We start from the raw sequence: 13,306 nt of genomic DNA, 5'->3' as shown, positions 1-13,306 counted from the left end.
AGCTATTTTTTTGTTGCAGTTTGGCCGGGGCCGGTTTCGAACCCACCACCCTCAGTATATGGAACTGGTGCCCTACTCACTGAGCCACAGGTGCCACCACAGTTCTGCTTTTAACTTTGTTACATTGTGTTTGTGTGTAAAGCCATTGATTGTATAAGAAAGGGAGAATAAGCTCAGAGGGAGGTCAAGTGCCCTTCACCATCACCACGTAGAAAGTGAGTCGCAAGTGTCCAAGACAGTGTTTGATGGAATGACGCAATGAAAGGAGTAGGGCAGAAGGAGAGTCACTGGGGCTTTTAGTTTGAGAATGAAGATAAACAATTCTTTCTGAGACCAAAGCAAGGAAAGGGAGTTGGTAAAGCCTTTCGCTTATTTAGATGTTGTGAAGAGGACCACCTTGTTTTTTACAAATTAAGTTTTTAATGTTGTATCCAAGAACAGATTTTCATAGTAATACTTTTCTTAGATCTTATCAAATGATGCCAAAGTGACTCTTTTTTTTTTTTTTTTGAGATAGAGTCTCACTCTGTCACCCTGGGTAAAGTGTAGTGGTATCCTCATAGCTCATGGCAACCCCAAACTTCTGGGCTCAAGCAATCCTCTTGCCTCAGGCTCCTGAGTAGCTGGGACTACAGGCATTCCTTTGATGCCTACATGACTAATTTTTCTATTTTAGTAAAGCTGGGGTTTCACTCTTGCTTAGGCTGGTCTTGAACTCCTGAGTTCAAGCAACCTCCTATCTGGGCCTCCCATAGTGCTAAGACTGCAGGTATGAGCCACCAGGCTGGCCCTCCATCATGACTTCTGAATAGTGAGAAGATATGGAGCTCTTGGCAAACCCCAGAGTGAAGTGCATGGTAACAACAGTTTAATGAGAACCTACAACGGGCTAGGATGTGCTAGGTACGTTACACACATTTAAAAACAAACAAAAACAAATGAGCGTCTACGTGGAATTCCCTTGAATTGCTTTGAAGCTCAGTTTAGAATCTGTAAAGTGAAGCCTAAATGATCACTAGTCAAACATCTACTAATCTAAAAAGGGACAGGGTGTATTAGATATTGCTATGCATGTTATTTCACATAGTTTAAGGCTCCACCATTCCCATTTTACCTTTGAAGCAAGGTCAACCCTTCATCATTTACATGAGTGCTTTGAAGAGTAAAGGAGTTTGAGGGACGCTGCTCCTAGAATCAAACATTATTCTCCCCTTGCTAGTTTCCTGTCTTTGGAGCCTTAGCACGTCTCCTCTGTTCTGGCTCTATATCCCTTTGTGTCCAACTTTCTAAAGGTCTGGCATCTCATCTTTCTCACTCAACTCAAACACTGCTGTTCACTTTCTTACATCTTTCTTTCTGTTTTTGTCTGTTCTCCTGAACACTTGGATTCTTCTCGAACATGAAAATACTATGACCAAGTCTCTCCCATTGTCCTAGGATTTTAGGTAATATGTATGTCAGAGAGGTGCCTGCAATATTTCTTCTAAATATTTTTGAGCAAAAATCAAACAAATGCACGTTAGGGACAGGAGAGAAGTTTGAATTAAACAAAAGTCTCGACAAACATTTTTTCAGAGTTAATTTGAATTATTTAGAATGGCTTCCTGGGGAAGTGGCATTTTGTCAACATGTTTAAAAATATATATCCAAAGATGCTGCCGTGCATCGGGACTAATCTATTTTCCGTATCATGCACTGTTGCAGCATTTAGTTGAACATTTCCATAATGTTCCCATCCTTTCTTTGAGAAATAGGGGAAAATAATGTTTTAAAAATATTCCTTCTTAGGTTTAATCGTACTCCAGACCCATCTTGGTTGTTTGGATGGAATTGTGACATTACATATTACAAAACCAATCACTTTCTAAATTATCTTTATTTACATTTTATAGTTCTATGAATTTGATTATTAGTGCAGAGAGTTCATTTCTTTAAAAGCAACAGTTTCTTGGATTTATACCCTAACAAGTGAAATTTCTGTAAATACCTTTTTTCCTAAAACAAGTATTTTACAGCCTCTGAGCTGTGAAATATAGGGCTCTCATTAGCTGCATTGAGAGTTCCCTGTTACCACTCCAGCTGTTGACTATTTACTATGGGAGCTGGTGCTCCTGGTAGGCAGAGAAAAAAAATGCTCATTTAGTTAGAGCTTTCCAGGTGAAGCTTTCTTTGAGGTTGATTTGAACATTTGCCTATAATGAGGAAAAGCTATGCATTATTCAAATCATGAAAAAACTACAAGAATCTTCCCAAATTGTTCAGTGTTTTGTCAAATAAAATAAGTGCTAGTATTTAGAGGAAAATTCCATTACACTAATTAAGTTAAAAAATTCATTAGCTAACACATTTTTTTCTTTAAGTGATAGATACGAGGAAATCCCATATCTAATTTTATATAGATACAGTTTAGCATATTTGTAAATATTTCACTCAAGACCACACTAGGCTTTTGCATACCATTGTAGTCACTGTATAATCTGGTTTATAAAATCTCCACTGCATCTTAAATTATTGTAAAAACATTGTCCAGCCTCCTCTTCCTTCCCACTTTCTGGACTAGAGAGGATATTTGGGGGGACCCCACCTTATGTGCATAATGCAAGGGTACATTTCAAAACTATGAAGAAAAGAGTGTAATTGTCTTACCACAACAAATAAGCAAGTGAGGTGATGGATGTGTTAATCAGTTTGATGTAAGCATTTCCCATTGTATATCAAATCAGTACACTGAACACCATAAATGCAGCAATGAACACAGTTATGATTTAATAAATAAAAGTTCAATAAATAATAATAAAAAGTTATCTGTATCCTATTGACCTCTGAGGACATTTTTGAATGTTATTATTTTTCAGTGTGAGGTGATGAGTACAGTCCCAGCTCTAACAAAGTCAAACCTGTGTTCAGATCCTTGATTGAGCACTTAAGATGTCATCAAGCTTAGCAAGTTGCCTGACTTCTCTTGGTCTATCTTGTTACCAGGCACGATGAGCTCGGTAGATGGAATGATCATATTAATAATTATAACTTAAAAATTGCACATATAAATAAGCTGTGAAGAAATAAACTAGTTGAATAAAGGAAGCATCCTTTACTCTCTCTTCTTTGTACTTTCTATCTTTTTCTGGTATTAAAATATATTTCTTTTTAATCCATAAAAATACATTTACAACGAGGCAGTAGACACTGAAGAATTACTTTGAAAGGCAGGCTATAAGAGTTAAAGAATTTATCAAGGGAAAAGATTATCTAGTCTGTTCGCTGCTCTCCTCCTGACCCCCCAAACGCGAGCCGCTGGAGACAGACTCTGCCAGCCGCTGGCACACTTGTAGGTTTTCCGCTTTATAGCCAAGAAGTGCAAGAGCCATGTTGTGAGATTTTCAATTTGATCGTCTCACATGAGGGTACCAATGTTTTCAGACTGGAAACAGCATGTTACTACACTTTGGCAATAATGCATTAAATACAGATGGGTTTGTTTTTAGCCAAATATGTATCATACCGCCAACAGCTGTGTAGATATTGCCAACGGTCTGTTTAGTATACAGAGAGTCTGTGGATTTCTTTTTTGCTCAAGAAAATCTAGTGAATGTACATAAAATCTCAACAAGGATCTCCACCTTGCTATAAAACGGGAAACAGAAAGTACCAGCGCACTGACTGAGCCGGGCAATGAGTTTTTATCTTAATGCCTAACGTGTTAAAATGAGGATGATCAGCATACTTTAATACAGCCAATACAATTCCAGATCATTCAAAGGATAAAGAATTCATAAAATCTCAGTAATAAGGTGATCGATGATGATGTTTGGTTTTTTTTTTAACGCTTTCTTTAAAAGCATAAAACACTGAGAAATGCGTGGAGAGAATCCTAAAAGCACAGGACACTCCTGCTCTACACCTAGCCTCCCCCAAGTTAGGAGATGCAGTAACACCAAGGATAGTCTTTCTCATTGCCTAGGATTTATTTTAATTGCTATTAAAAACATTCAGATACTGAATCAAAAGGCCAGATGTGTTATCTCAAAAGTTAAAAAAAAAAAGAAGAAACAGGATGTATTCCATCAAATTCATGACTGATTTATTAAAGGGCTGTCACAAAATAAACAAGTAGAACAAAATTTAATACAGTTGTGTACGTGCAAGGGCTTCCCCTCCCTACTCTCTTGTGTAAACATTGTTTTAGCACTTGAAGCCAAAAAACGTTTTTTTAACACTGAGTATTTTAGGAACACTGCCACCAGGTGGTGGTAGGGAAACAGGAACGCATTGTAAACTCCAACCATTTTTTTAATGCCCTTATAACCATGTACTTCTTAATAAATATAATTATGTAATCATAATACATAAACTTAAAACATTTTAAGCAATAATCAAAAGTAACATCTTCAATCTCAAGGAAGAAACAAGCAAAATTAATGTAAGTAGAAGGTGTATTTGGACCAAGGTTGAGGTGTGTAGCTGAGAGTCAAGTTGCCCTGAATATCTCCTATGTTCCAATTAGCCACAGTTGCACGTTGGTTTTTAAAGGAAGTTAGGGATTCAGGTTAGCAAGAACTTACACTGATTCATTAAAACATAACATAAACTTTAATTGGCTATACATTGTTCTTTATATCACAAATTCCAGAACATGAAGATAATAGGTGATAGCGCATTGTGAAACTAGTGGTAAAATTTTGGGAAATTTATCCGCTAGATTGAAAACTACAGGGAAGGAAAGAAAACAAAATGCCTTTAAACAAGAGGATTTGGGCCTGAACCCAGGAGAGTCCTGCTTGTGTCTGTCTAGGCCTGGTGAATTCTACAGACCTCTCATTCCTCAGACTACTCTGACCCGCTCTTCTTTCTAACATCCTGAATCAGTTTAAACTCATAAAGGAGAATTAACTCTTAGAACACCTGCAGCAATGACCCAGGTTTTGTGGTCCTGAAGTTTAGAAAATTAGAGGGATATTTTAAAAATACAAAATTAAATATACCAAATTCTTTATGAAAGGGAATCATGATTTTGAACTGGAAATCAAATAACCACCAATCACTTTAGGATTGGAGAAGTCTGTCTCTTATTTATGAGATCTCTAGGCATTTACACCCAAAGCACTCATTGAAAGCTTTATAACCATATTTCCCTTCCCTTCCTCACTCAATACCATCCAAGTCCCAGCACTCACTGTGGTCCAAGCTTGGAAACTTGGGTTTCAGCAGCTTTATGACAAATTTAACAAAGGATAAGTTTTTGGTATTTCTTTGCACTTGAGTACAGCCCTGAGGCTATCTCATAATATGAGGACAGGCAACTGTCTGCTGTGTTTCTCAAGTCCAAATTACTTTCAGTACTTTTTTGCTAAGTACTACTAGCTAAGTACTAGCTAAGTACTACTAGCAAAACTCAGAAGCATTGCTATAAATATATATAGGAACGCCATATTTTCATGAGATTAAATAGCCCTTATGATTATTTACTTGTTCCTGAGCTGTGGATATTTCAATATCTCTTACACGGCAGCCCCCTTACAGACTTCTACCCTTCGGTCTCTGGCAAGAAAGGATTGCTCCCCTTGTCAAATCAATAGATTATCAACTAACCTGCCTGATTCTTACCTGCAGGACTAAGGAAACCTGAAGGGCCATGGATTGGAAAGGGGACACATAAAAAGAGAGAACCAAGGGGAGAAATCACAACCTAGCCCAGAATTTTCTGGAAAATTTAAGTTTGCACCTATCTGATTAGTGATGTTTTTCTTTCCATGTTGAAAGTCTTAAATAAAGACAAAATCTTCTGTTGGTTAAACAATTTCTAATGTAATCTTAGCAGTTGCTCTCAACGCTGGTCTGGGTTATAGTAATCTGTGCTCTAGAGCAGACACTTAAAAGCTTTCCAGTGGAAGGAAAACTGGAAATAACATGGTTTTTAACCATGGGTTTTTGAAATCATCAATTTGGGTATTAGACCTTTCCTCCCTCCCTCCCATTCCTCATTTCTTTATTTTCTTCCTTCCCTAGCCCAACCCTGCTTTATGATCCTCTTGGGATCATATAATGGGACCCCTCCCGAGATATGTGTAAACCAAACACATAAATTTGGACCCGGAGTTCATCCCTTCCATGTCCATTGTAAACAGAAAGGAGATGTGAAAAACTAGCCATAGGAGGCTTAGCTTTTTTTAGTCAATACAGAGATTTCTAGAAAGAGCAGGGAAGGGTTAAAGTAGCCAAACAAAAGCTCAACAAATGGTTTTATACTTACAACTGATACTGAATATTTGAATTTTGTAAAAAGCAAGAATTAATGAGGAAACCAATAAATTCCTAAATCTTTTTTTTTTCCACTTAAAGGCACGGTTAGCAAAGGCAATTTGCATGTAAATCTACATTTACCTGTCACGCGTCGTTTTCACAATTTGGGTAATCTGTGACATGAAAAAGATGAAAGACAGGACGTGTATAAAAATCTTTAAAAGGTAATTGGCAGACACTTGCAATAAATATTTATTAAGCAAGGAAACGTCCTTTCCTGTTTCTCGGCCACGGCGATTCCCGCTCCCTTGCTGTCGCCTTCCCAATTTCTCATTAGCTGTGACTTCTCTTTTATGATAGAGTTCAGACCACATCTTGGTGGAGAAGGAGGGAGGAAAGGGAGCCTTGGAAAGGAGGCTTCCCCCCGACCCCACATAAGATGCTTTTCAAAGCTGTAGAAAAAGTCTGGGGTTTCAACTCCTCAGACTGCAAAAACCATTACATCAGAAGGGAAATCAGGCATCGGCCCAGTGGCTTTAAGGTCCACGGGCCCCTCAAGACATTTGATGTGAAGGAAAAAGCAAAGTTTAAGCTCATCCTTTTGCCCTTCGACTCATTATGAAGGGGTTCAGCCTGGTTGACCTTACAGATTTTATCCAACTGTAACGCTTGAATGGGCCACTGAAACACCATCCCCCCAAGATACTTGCTAAGTTGCCTTGAAAAACATTGTTTTGTCTGGAGCCATTACCTACATATCGTCTTACTTTTCCTCTTCCGTTCCACTGGCTTTTGTCAAAATACCCCTTTCATGATTAACCTACACTATGGTGTAAAAAATGCTCTTATTTTTAACAATTACTTTAATAATTTCTTTTAAATAGATTGAAAGACTTTCCTCACCTCATTCAGGAAGTCTCTTCCCTTGAAAGTTCCTATAAGCCTGCATAATATTTTGATGCATAAAAATGCCACATCACTCTCTCCATTCTCCATTCATGTTAAATATAATTTCTATGTGTAATTAGTAATCCTCCTTAGCCCCTCACTCAATTATCTAAGAATGTATCTATGCAATGAAGAGCAAAGTTTTTAAAATCTGCATTATTGAATTATTTCATTTACTACAAGCATTGCATCAATTTTTTAGAAAACCATAAAGGACATACTAAGTGACTGAAAGATTGAATTGAGACAAATTGGGAATGGAACTATTCAAGCACTTCTGGAGATCTCTGCACATGTACTGCCTTGTAGCGGCCCGCCTGAAAGTCCCTGATGTACTTACGTAGTTGAGTTTCTAGAGCTTCTCTAAACTGATCAGGGCACACCTTCCATTCAGCACCTGACATTTCAAAATGCCAATTATGTAGAGAATCTTGACTATACTAATTTGTTCCAACACTGTGTCCTCAATGCCACAAAACAATGTCTCTGATGTTTTCTGTAACTGATCAGCTGCCACTAAAGTAATTAAATTCTATTGTTCATGTCAGAGTGGCCCATGTTAGGCCTCTATAAATTCTGAAGGGTTTGTCTTGATCTCCTTTGGAAAAGTACCACCCACTGAGTCTCAGTGTGTTTTAATGAGGTATTTACAAGAGACCCTTTCCTCTTTTCCAGGCTTAAAGTACATACTTCTGACAAACAGAGAGAGTCCATTTCAATTGCTATCTCTGTGTTTACCTTTAATATCTCCATAAGGATTAAAACAAACATTCCTGATTAAATGTTAACTTACTTTAGGCATTTACCATAGGCATATCAGACATCCCCATTAGGGTTTGTATGTGAACAGTACTTAATGTGGAAATTACTTTCTAAAAAATTGACAAGCAGATGGAATAATTCATTTCAACATTTCTACAGGTCTCACCTTTTGGAAAGCTTATTACCGAATCAGGGAATGTGAAATTATATGTTCAAAACTCTAAGCTGCCAAGAATACAGTGTTGCACTTTAGAATACTAAAATATTTCACTTGCTTTATAAAACATTGCATAATTTATAGAATGTAAATTAAAGTCCTATTGGAAGTGGCATTGTAAAAGTATGATATCAAGTAATTCTTAATAGATTTTCCACCGTTCCACTGTATCACTGGACACTTGAATGATAATGAGTGTCACTAGCAGCTGAATGTTTCCTTCTTTGACTAACTTTAATTTTTTTTATTGTATTTCTTTTAAACCCATGGCTTGTAGTACTTGGGCTTTATTTAGTTTGTCCATAAGTTCTTTAACTCAGATGATGTGAAAGAGGGCAAGTTAATAAGACTTGTTATTCTAGACGCCAGTCATATTTGCCAAGCTTTTTGATTTTGTACCTTGTTAGGATTCTCCTTTTGTCCCCCTCCATTTGTCCCACTGCCATTACCTATTTCTGGCCACCATCATCTATTGCTTAGGTTACCATAACTGTACCCCAACTGGATCCTCTATAGTCTTCTTTTCTCTATCTATTCTTCATACTGTAGAGTAATCAAAAAGCAAAATTGATCATATTGTTACCCCTCTCTTAAAGCCCTAAGAAGCTGAGCTCCTCTTTATCCTAAAGTCCTAACTCCTTAATGTCACTATTGTAGATGGCAAATAAAGAGGAACGTCTATTCTTTCCATTTTATGTGCATGTCCCTTAACCATATGACTGCTACTTTTCCTGTCAAGAGGTAGGTCTGTTTCTCTCATTCTTGAATCTGAGCTGAACACATGAGGAGCTTTGACCAATAGAACATGGTAGATGACCGTGACCTTAAAACCACTGGGCAGGTGGAATGATGTAGCAGTTCTGAGCCTGGGCATCAGGAAGCCTTGCAGCTTCTGTTTCATTGTCTTGAAATGCTGCCCCGAGGAGGCCCATGGAGAATCCTGGACTGAAGGATGGGGTGGGTGCCTTGTGAACAAGAGACATGCTTTCCCAGCTCAAGTTCCGTCAGCCAACCAGACAGCTGCCAGCACCACGCACTGTGCCAAACCTAATGTGTATACTGTATGTCTTACTACAATTAAAAAAGAAAAAAAAAAAAAAGAATCCAAGGGAGGGTACAAATAAATAGCCCAAGATCAGGCATCAAGTGTTCAGTCAGATTATAAATCCAGAAACTTAGACCAGGTTGCCACCTCTCAACCACCATGTTACAAAAGTATTAATTTTATATACAGACTGTATATAGACTATATTGGTGACTGCCTTTATCTCAGTTATGTCCATTTTCATCCCACTATAGGATGTCTAGCCATTTTATCAGTGCCTAACACAACTATATCAAGGTTTCCTCATGGCTTAACATAAGTAATAAATCATAAATCTGTATTACTTACTGCAGTTCACAGAACATGGTAAGTGCTGAAAAATGGTAGCAAATATCTATCCTTTGGGTATAAATTTTATTTTTCCAAACAGTCAAAAGCCATTTTGGTGCTAGAAAGAGTGGATAGAATGGGTAATTTAAACTTAAATTTCATCTGGCCTCAGTTACGTATTTGTAAAATGAGAAAGCTGTTCTTCTCATTTGTGGTAGAACCTGGGTGTGAACGTTTTTCCCTACAGTTTTTGACAACACCATCATAAGTAAAGTTAAATTCTTATGTGAAGGTGTAAGTTCTAGCATGGTTGTGAAAATATCAGCCTTTTGTTCTAGTCAAACCTCACATGCATAAGTTCAGATAACTAACAAAGATACAGACACTATCTGTGGTTTGGGGTATCAGTATATTGGTAGGTGCATAAGATGTGCTTGGGTTCAGCTGGGTTCACCTGTTGTACTGACAATAGCTCAGGAGTCATTTAAAAATGAAGTAGCCTAAAGGTCAAAAGATGAAGACCTCACCTATTGCCTCTCTAGTTTTCACTTGGGAACTTTTGCCAGAATACAGTAATTCCAGGAAGGATGGATCAAACTTATGACATGTGAAGTGGTGGTCAGTTAATGCTTTTTTTCTTTATTTTACATATGGGGAGTCAAATCATTCTGCTCCTGAAAAGGGCACATGTTTTCTTTATGTTAATAGAATAAAGCCCCAAGTCTGCAACATGGCATTCAGCCCTTTGTGATTAATTGTCTGCCTTCTTTCTGGATATTTTTCTTATGCACCTTGTATTTCCTGACTTCTGTACTTTATGCCTATTATCTGTACCCGGGGTGTACATTTCACTGTCCCATTCCTTCCCACTTTATTTAATCTCTCCTTATTAAAAAATGTCATCATCCATCAGATTATATGACATCTTCCCCAGGAAGTCTATTCAGTGCTCGCTATAAAAAGCAACGCTTTAAATTTTTCAGTGCTATTCTGTTATAGAAGGATCTCTGGGTCAAAACATAATAGACTAATAACATTTGGAATTAATAATAGCAACTATTTGGAAGATGCAATGATCTAACAGATGTGTGTCCTCCAAATTCATATGTTGAAACCTGATTCCTAAGGCCATAATGTTAAGAAGCACTTTCAAGAAAGAGCAAAGCCCCTATGAATGGGATTAGTGCCCTTATTAAAGAGCCCTGAGGGAGCTTGTTGATCTCTTCCACCGTGTGGGGAGGCAGACAAGCCACCATCTATGAAACAGGAAGCAGACCTCACCAGACATCTCTCTGCACCTTGATCTTAGCCTTTCCAGTCCCCAGAACTGTGAGCAATACATTCCTGCTATGTACATATACGTTACCCAGTCTAAACTATTTTATCATAGCAGCCTGAACAGACTAAGACAGGGGACTACCTGAGTTATTCTATGTAAAGAACTTAGAACCGTGTCAGGTACATAATACACACTTTATATATGTTGGCCATTATTACTTACAAGTGTTTAAAAATAATGTACAAGTAAACTAAAATAGGTGCACAGTTTTGCAAATAAGTGTAACAACAGTATTGGGCTTTGTACAGCGGTATAAAGTGAAAGGACAGAGAGAGTGGTCAGAGTGCTGCATATGGAATTTGCACATGTAGGTGAAGCCAGAAAGCGAGGCCTAAGACAGCAGGATGGATGGAGTGGATCTAGCCAGGGTTAAAATGGAGCTGCCAGAACTCAGTGGACTTTACAGGCTTGTCATCTCATGAAAAACAAAAAAATTACATTGCAAGATTGGGAAAATTATCTCACTTCCTAAGCCTTTGTCTTGTAAATTGGGTAAATTACTAAATTAATTGATTAAAATCCTTCTTTTCAAAATCTAACTCACTTCAGAAGTTCAAGTTTCCTAAATAAAAACTGATAAGGAAAAAGAAAAAAAGATCTGGGGCAATCTGAGAGGGTAGCATTGCTGAGGAACTGAGGCCTACTGAGAGCTGGAAGTGGAATATGTTTATTTTTGGGGGGGAGTTCCATCCACATTAACACCAAGACATAATCTTACTGCTTCCAGAGTTAAACTCTCTGAATATTTAACTATGAATTCTCTGTGCAAGAATATATGTGCAATGTGGGTATATAATTAATTCATCTATTGAATACTGAATTTTCCTGAGGTTATCACTTTGTAATAAGCCTAAAAGTTAAAGAAAATCATTTCTATGTCCTATGATCTGTAATAAATTACAGGCTATGTTCTACTGTCTGTTGCCATTCTAAAACCAACAGCAATCTTATCCATAGTAGGTTTCCCATAGGAATATGAAAGGGTCAATGGGACTATTTTATTTCTTGAGCTAGCAAACCTTATGATCTTCTACACAGACTCTGAATTTCTCATAGATTGTCACAATGCCCGGCACATAATAGGCAGTACATTTGGTGGACTTAATGAACTACTCCATCAAAGTATTCCAAAAAAGTAATAGGGAATTTTTAGTAGTAATGCAGCACTATTGTTTTCTTTGTCATATAGTCAACAAAATCAACCATTTTTTTCCTGAAAAAATATATTGAATCAAATTTTCCCCTTTTCATATGTCCCAAACTTTAATGTAGGAGTTTACATTAATCCATTCTTAATCACATCATGCTAACTTAAATCCATTTTCTAGGCTTTCAAAATCTTTTTTGAATCCTATATGTTGGTCTTTCCCTCTTACTTTGCATTATCTATAAATATTATTATCCCCTTTTCTGTACAGTGGTCTAAAACATTAATAAAATGTACAACCGTACAAAGAATGTATGAATCCAGGTTGCACGTATCTGGAGCCCTTGCTCTAGGTCAGCTTAAAGGAGGCAGTAAAAAGAATATATGGTTCATTCTCCCTAGAAAAGAGTGCCAAGACATGCTTCACTAATTATATCAGGGACTTGGTTTTTTTCCTACACTATATCACTTTCCTATGTAATCAATTTTGTAAACAGCCTGAAGTTTGCAAATAAATAGCTTTACTTTAAATTTAAATTGTCCTTAGCAAACAAGTTTTCTAGAATATGTATTTGTCACGAAAACAAACAAAAGGGTCTGGTGTGAAAATAAAGAGATAAATAGAATCTAATTGGATATAATTGAATGGTATTATTAGTATATTAAATTTGTATGGCACTTGTAAGCACAAATCATTTCTTAGGACATATCTGCAAGGTTCACATGTACTCTATTCAGATGTATGAATTTTAAAGTCACCCTTTCTCTATAAGTAGTGGGACATTTGTGTATTCATTGTTAGTCCTCAATCTTTTCTTTGTTTCTTTTTTTTTAAAACTATGCTTTTAAGTGTTGATAAGCTTCTCCCTCATATAAAGCCACTTTGTTCATTTGTTCAAAAGTTTTATCTTTCCTGGATAATTCAATCATAAGAACTCAGGCTTGACTCAACTCACATAGCAGGCCCTTACTAGAAATTTTTCATGACCATGAATGCATTGATTTTCACATACAATTTTTTGAGAGTTTAGGAAAAATAATATCCTGTGATCAGAAGTTACTGTGATTTTTCTTTTGAAAAATGTCCTTCCATTATGTCTGCACTCTTAGTTACTACCGTGTTTCCCTGAAAATAAGACACTGTCTTATATTTATTTTTTCTCAAGAAGACACACTAGAGCTTATTTTCAGGGGATGTCTTATTTTTATTAAGTATAATACAACAATCTACATTTATTCAAATACAGTTAAGTCATCTTCTTCTGGAACCTGACAGGG

Source organism: Otolemur garnettii, unplaced genomic scaffold, assembly GCF_000181295.1.
Source record: "Otolemur garnettii isolate 467f Iridium unplaced genomic scaffold, OtoGar3 scaffold00122, whole genome shotgun sequence".
Lineage (NCBI taxonomy): Eukaryota > Metazoa > Chordata > Mammalia > Primates > Galagidae > Otolemur > Otolemur garnettii.
This window is presented reverse-complemented; position numbering follows the sequence as displayed.